Source organism: Callospermophilus lateralis, unplaced genomic scaffold, assembly GCF_048772815.1.
Source record: "Callospermophilus lateralis isolate mCalLat2 unplaced genomic scaffold, mCalLat2.hap1 Scaffold_72, whole genome shotgun sequence".
NCBI classification, from domain to species: Eukaryota; Metazoa; Chordata; class Mammalia; order Rodentia; family Sciuridae; genus Callospermophilus; species Callospermophilus lateralis.
The window spans coordinates 9,862,667-9,870,630 of NW_027515276.1; positions in this window are offsets into that span (position 1 = coordinate 9,862,667).

The window sequence follows — 7,964 nt, forward strand, 5'->3', positions numbered from 1 at the left end:
TCCACCTGATGAGAACCTCAAAGGTCCATGCAGAAATGATACATGGAGAAGAAGGCAGCTATGAAGGACCTGAGAGAGCAAAAGTCATTTTCAATGTTAAACAACCGGGTCAGGATGAAGAGATGTATCTGAATCAGCCTTTCTCTTCTTAATATAGAGAAGATGGACCAAACCAGGCCTGTGAGAAGAGCTGTTCCCGGGTGCCTATTGTTGATATACCATTCTAACTTGTGAAACTGTCACAGAAAGTAGGGGCAGTCTCCATCTCCTGGGACCCTTAGAAGCAAATATCAGTACACACTTCCTTGGTGATGGAACACTCTGAACTTGGGATCCAGGAAGCCAGGCACCCAGAGTAAGTCCCAGTCCCAGTCCCAGTGGTCTCAATTGTTTGGATTTACCAAGGACAGAGTCAGTCTTTGTTGGTACCTACTGAAGTGATAATGGCCAAATGCCAGGAGACCTCTGAAGAGGAGCCTTTTCTGAGAAAGCAGGTAGTGGCTCAACCATGGCTTCTGACAACTTCACAGAGTTGGCGAAGGAGACCAGATCTGAGACAGAACAGGCCATTTTGGGGGAACATAGTATGGACCACCAGTCAGAGGACACTCAATATATTCACCAACATACTTGGGGGAAGGAGGTGCCGTTGTGGGTGTTGGTGTGAGTTTGTGGTTTTGTCTCTTTTCTGAGAATAAGTAGGAAAGACTGTTTGTTTGTTTGGACTGAAATGTTTCTAGAAAGTCGTTTGACAACGTGAGTGTTTCTGTCTGTGCATTCCACTGTATCTGTGGTTGTAGACATTTGAAAAGCGAATGCATCAATGGTTGTGTCCTGTCTAGTAGAAAGCTTCCCAACATTCATACTGCACAATTTAAGAATGGAGAGAGGCTTGCCTTATGGATGGGCAACACCTACTATCTTCCTAAGTTCTTGTTTTCTTCCTGAATACTGGCCACTCTCCAGAATAGCCTCATGGTTTGGTTTCCAAGATATGTACCACATCCAAGCTCTGTGACATGGCCATGTACTTGATAGCTGAAGAGAATAGAAGCATCTCAGAAAACTCACATATCAGTGTGACCATTAAAGTCTCAGTGGAAAAACACTGCACTGGGCATTTTGCTTACCTATTGTTCTGTTTTCCTAAATGTCAGGAAGATCTTTGCCTCAGGAAACCCCTTTGTGAAGCCAGAAAAAAAGAGTTTTCAAATGGAAATGAATGGGCATCACCTGTGGCTCTTTGCTTAATTGCTTTGGAAAGAGATGTGGCTGAATCAGCCTCTTTGCCCTGTGTGAGGCAGTGGCTTAGATTCTCAGCACCTGATGGATCTAAAGAAAGTTTCCAAGTGTGCATGCAAAACGAAAATGGCCAAAAGAGCAGTCATTGTGGATGAAGTCTCTCGCCTTCCTCTGTAAGCTTCCTGACCTCCATCACGTGAGAATAGGGATTCTTTGTGTCAAATCAGTTCTTCAAAGCCCTACAGAGGCTAGCACATAAGGGCTTGTGTTTTCTCATGACACCAATTCACATAAAGAATATATACCAGACAGTCAGTAGGCCTCAAATTAGAGAAGCAGAGCAGTATTAAGAGCAGGACTATTTGATCACTATTGGTTCACAGGAAGGGAGTCCAGGCCACCCTGACTTTAGGCAAATGAGGGGCAAGGGAGTTCATTTGGAAAACTGTCTTGGGCTGTGCCCCTCATGGAAACCTCCAGCCAGAGGTTATGAAGAGAGTCTATGTGGAAGAAGATGAGGGCCATTTGGGAGTGTTTTGGTTTTAATTGTGGTCATTTGTTTGGTGGTTGGAAGAGATGCCTAGGTCCACCTGGGCTTGAACTCTGGTGTGATTCCCCTTACAAATTGAGTTCAGGAACTGACCTCAGAGAAGTATTGCCATGAATTGTGTTGGGATTTTAGGAGACCACGCATGAGAGTTGCCTTTGGAAACTGAGATCAATGCCCAGGGTGGCTTTCCACAGAGCATTGTCAATCTCTGCCAGGGCATCACATTATTTTATACTGAAAGACTTGGCAGCCATCGTTGACAGTCAAAACACACATGGGCCTCACATTGTAGACCTCAATGGGCCTGGCTTCATGTGTCTTTTTGGCCACTCTTTGGGAAGCCTTGCCTCTGAGAATTCTCCAGAGTTTCCTTGAAATGTGCTTCCTGAAACATTAATGGTTCCTGAATGAATTGAAACCCACAATTTCTCCAACTTCATCCTTGAAAAATGGCTAGATAAATACCATGACATTTTTGAAATTTTCATGACCAGGTGGCACTGGAGAACCTTTCAATGTCCTCTTGCTGATGAAGTGTGTACCAGACAGTGCATGGATTGACTAGGTTTCATGAAAATGATATAGAACAGAGATACCAGTATGTTGGAGCCTGCTGAGTAGTGGGCCCAGAGCTGTGGTGTGCAGGTGTGTGATAAAACATCTGTGGTCAGGCCATGTGTATCTGCCATTGACTTCCAAATGGCTTGTGGCTGACATTGTGCAGCCAGGAATCACTTATATGTCTGATAACTCTCCATATAAGGCATCTTGTTATATGGAGATGTTTCAGGACAATGTTCAGAATCAGGTGCAATGGTCAAGGGGACAAGCTATGTGGGATAGAAGCCTGGTTGATGCATTCTACTGCAGACCCTGACCCATCTCATGTGAAAGAACTCCCTCCAGCACTGTGTCCCAGCTGAATTCCTTGTATTTTGTGAAGCAAATAACAAATTCCCAGTGCAGCAGCAAGAAACACCACGAAAAGTGGAGGATGACCAAATTGCTTCACAGTCTACACGGGGAGTCACTTAGCCTTCAGTGGCGACAGTTTACCTACAAAGAGTGAATTCAGCACTGCTGACTCATGTCCTTTGAAAAACAAGAAACCATGTCCTCCAGGTCACATAGATGCAGATCCAGGTTTGATGGTCTCATTAGAAAGAAAGCTAAAGCTCCTGACAACAACATATATGTCAAGTGCCCATCGTCAGAGGCAGTTTCTAAGGAAGTCTTCAGGCTGGCAGAGCTCCATGTTTGATAGCATTTACCTATTAGACCAGGATGCAAGAAAAGACCACTGATTCCAATTAAAATCAAGTTAAAGCAAGCTTATATTTTCCACTGCCCAGGTGGCCTCTCCCTCCCAAAACAGTGGGAACAAGACAGCCACCCAAATTTCCTACAGCCCAGGTTTATAACCCAGAATTTTACACTACAGGGGGGTTAAAATATCAGAACTTTGACAAGCATCAAACTAATCGTAGTTTATATATATTTGCTGGCCCCAACATCAGAATTTATGAAGACCATTAGAGCCTCAGAGAGGGTCATTGTCTGGCCAGGGAAGGCCAGTATTTATGAGGTGTCAATAAAGTTTCATAGAGGGCTGTTCCTGGTCAAAGAGCCAGGCATGGGTGAGTTCAAGGCCACAGGCAGGCATTGCAAGCAGGTTCAGAATTTGGTGTAATTTATAGTTAAGCCAAAATTTTCTTTTCATGGCTTTGTGGCAAGATGGATCCCAATTTTAATAAAAGATCAGATTGGGTCTATCATTCCCCCCTTTTCTAATGTGTCCCTTTCAAATCTTTGATAGGGTAGGGGAAGAGCACTGAGGGAATTTTAATACCTCACGTAACAGTCTCCATATTTTTTGAACTCACACAAAACCAGTCTCCCTGATTTTACCTGACTTAATTAATTACTTAAAATGAAAGTCTATTTATTTTTGGCTCCATTGTTGTAAGAAGAGTGGCGTCACTCATTTTGGCTTCTTCTGAGCTGAGAGAGGGTGACATGAGAGGGCACAGCATGAGGGACATGAGTTGCCTTTTAGAAGTCAGTTCGGTTTGAAGTCTGGTTGTGGTAGAACAGTTTGTAAAGTCATCTGGGGATGGGTTCTTCTATGAGAGAAACAAAAACCATGAGTACTGAATAAATGTTGCAGCAGCTGAAACAAGTCACTGTATAGATGTCCCCTCATCTGTCTTCAATATCCCCAGTTATCAGGACTTTCAACTTAATATTTAACTTTTAGTGTCACAGTTGTCCCACCCCATAAGATACAGTTTAATAATTTAATGTCATCTCATCTAGCAAATTCCTTTTACTAGTATGACCTCTGTGTGTAATAGAGAAACCTTTAATTCTGTTAGTCAGGGCTGGATAATCATACTAGCAAACACCAAGCTTACCTGTGTAGGTTAGGAATATCTGTAGGCCTTAAACAAAAAACTTCTGCCTCTGGTAGCTCCTCTTGATAGTCTCTTTTTATTCTCATCAGACATTCCTCTCTGAGAATCCTTCTTTGTAGCCTCCAGTCTTACTTATTTTGGGAGGCTACCATAAAGTGTATACGTTAAAATATTATTATAACTATTATTATTTAAAATGCCCAGGAATGGCTGTATTTGGGGTTTATCTGTCTTTGCTAAGAGTTTAAGATGAAGCAGTAAAACTGACTTTTGTTTCTATCTATTGTTAACAGTCAGCTGAGATTTTATGGGAGTCATTTCTGGGGAAACTTGAGAGCAGCTTCTCAGTTCTGCTAGTGCCATTTGCGCTAGGTGATTCCAGGTCTTGCTTGACCATGTGGCTTCTCTCAGAAGCATCAGGAATATCTCCCTTCTCTGATGACTCTCTTCTTCGTAGAAAATGCACTGATTGGCTTTCTGTTCTCCAGTGGCCTCATTAATCTTCCTGATCAGGAGTTTATGTGGCTGAGAGTTGCAAAGTTCTTTAGAGAAGTCTCCTGTTCCCTGGATACAAACTGACTCAGAGGGCAAGAGCCAGAATTTGTTTTATTGTCCCTTTTCACTTAAATTAAATTTTAAATCCTAATCTTAAACATCCAGCAAATAAATTTTAACAGCCTTATATTAAGAGTACTGTGCTTTAATGTCTATAATTTAAAATTATTTATCTTTTTATTATTTGGGATCTGTATTTTTCTGTCTTGTAGGTGATGCCTTATTATCTCAAATTAACCAATGTTGTGTTCAAAAGCAACTCTTTTGTAAAACACTAACAGGGAATCTTTAGTTAACTTATAAGGAAATTACAAAATAAAATTAACAAGAGTAAAAATACTTAGTTCGTGTAATAGCTACCCTGAATTTTTGGCTGAGTTATAAATTATATCCCCTTTTTGAGATCCTAGTAATCTTGACAGAAAAAAAAAAAAACTTCTGAACGTAACTTTAAATTAAATAACATCTGACCTACTACTTTCGTAGTTATTCTCACATGTTGTAAGATGAGACACAGAGCCTTATCTCAGGTAAGGCAGGGCTCTATATAAATCTTAAGTCTTTTAGTTCTAAAGCTGATCTTTTTTTTAAAAAATATCATCTTACACAGTTTACATAAATTGTTTGAGGTCACATGAACATTAGCTAACACCATATGATATCACATTTAAAACATGAATTAAAGAAAGGCTGAAAGTTTTTAACCTTTACATAGATTAGGCGCTCATTAACTTAAAAATATATTTAAATTTTTCCCCAATGTAAAAAGTAACATAAAACTTTACATATCTTATTGATAACAAGTAAATAAATCCCCAATATATATATATTTTTTTTACCATACAACTTCAGAACACCAGCTTGATGTAATGCTCTTTTAAAGTTTCTACCTTACAGACTTGTATACCTGGAAGATATGAGCACATTAATAGCATCACAATGACATTGATGTTTTTACATTAACCAAATTTAGCTTTTAAAGAAATTCCAGTACAGTGCTCTAAAATAACAGTTCTTATTTAATCAGTTGTTTAATTTTTATGGTTGCTTGCTCTAGAAAAATAAAAATAAACACAATGTTATGGGTAAACTTTTGTTTTCAGAAATTTGTGTCGCTTTATCACATGACTGATTTTTACAATCTTATACAGACTTTAGAACAAACTTATACAGACCTTACTAAATCAATCAGATATCTAATAAAAGTACTCATGAATGAGTAATCCCATATCAAATTTACTTCACTTATTTATCAAAATATTAGAGAAATGTATTGAACAGTGTAAACCAATTTTTTGTTAAAGGAAAAGTCCTAGAACCAAGGCATATTAGACATTTTATAGACATTAATATTTTATTAGATTTTTGAGCAGCTAGAAAAACTTGTAAGCTTAAATTTAAAGACATTTATTGTTATTTGTTTATCCAAATTTAAAGTGAACCATTTAACTCACGTGAATTAAAGATCTTCGAATCCACTTTTTAAAATTTGTTTTTATGAGTGCTTTTTTTTAATGATCGCTCCTTATATATGTTAATTTGTATATCATATATATGATATACGAACATATAGATATATGGACATACAACACATAACAAAAGTGTGCACAAATAATAATAGTAAGGCCTTGTAGCTTTTCACAGGTGAAATCTCCATTGTAATGTTTCAGAACTCCACTGTTGGTCAAAGATAGAACTGATGAGAAAAATATTAACCTAGTTCTCTAGGATCAAAATAATGAGCTCAAAAAAAATACAGAATCTAAGGAAAAAAATGAGAGTCCTAGAAAAAATGACTGGCCAGTAATTAGTAAATACCATACGATTTACCTTTTTTTTTTCCCACTTAGACATCAGATCAGTCTCCTACTGAGCTTGCAGGCTTCTTTCATTTACATTTCAACATAAGTCCTGGCTGAGTTCTGGAAGGAGCTGGACAAAACTGCTATTCTGAGCGGACACCTCAGGCCTAAGGCACTTTAACCATAATTGTCAGGTGAGGATGTTGAAAATTATGATACAATTTTAAGATACAATTCAAAATTTTATACCTTAACATCTTGTTTTGTCAACAGATACCATACTATGATTTACTATCCTTGTCCAAATTAATGCACTGACACACTGTGACATTTTCCCAGGCTACCCAATTAAAAATTGGTGAAAAAAAAGACTAAATGATTGGGAAGTTACTTGCCAACTTGGAGGTAGAATTCTTTAGTTTTCCATTTTAAGTATTTAAGTTCTCTGGCATGAATTATCTGAAATCATAAACTAAAAAATTACCTAAACCCGACTTTTAACTGCAAGATTGAGCAATGCTACAAAAACCCATCCAGATACCATATTGTTACAATAAAACATCATCATTTAGACACACATTCAGCTAAGATCATTCCCAAGAAACAATTTATAATATCAACACATTATTGCACATGTCTTAAATGGCCAGAAACAAAGACAAAAGACAGACAGAAAGGAGCTCCAGACTATGGCTGACAGGACAGAAGCCTTTAAAACAGCAGATAAGAGAAAAATCTCCTACACCAGTGGCATGATAGATGTCCCCACAAGGGCATCAGATGTTTTCACAGAGGGGCAACCTGAAATGTAATATCAAAGGTCTCCATGGTGACTTTACTGCATTTAGTGTCTCCTTTTTCTTTTTGTCTTTTTTAAGAAAACAGAGGTGGCATAATACTTACAGTGCAGGGAAGGAAGGAGGGAATTTACTGAAGCAACAGGACTTCGGCAGCTGCTGGGAGTCCCTCAGTCCCGTCTTTTACTTACAGGATTAGCTCCTCTGGTTTGGTTCCACCCCAAGCACGCTGAATCTCCTAACATTTCAGTAGTCAGCTGTCAAAAATTCCGAGGTCGGGGGGGTATCAAAATTCGTAACTTAAATTTCGGTTCTGGACCTTGAAGCCAATTAATACCAATTTAATATAAGGACAGGGTTTGAGAAAAAGTAAAAGGGAGGTTTACTGCTTTGCTAACAAAGGATAAAAACAGGGGACTCTGTCCAAAGTTGTGACTCTCTTGATCTGGAGGGACAAGGGATTTTAAAGGAGCTTCACTTGTTAACCTGGGAGATACTCAGTTATTAGGTCTCCAGCAGGCATTGCCCTCTGCAGTGGGTGTGCTCGAGACAGCCAGCTAGGGGCTTCTCTCATCCTGCTTAACAAAGGGGGGTATAGTGCATC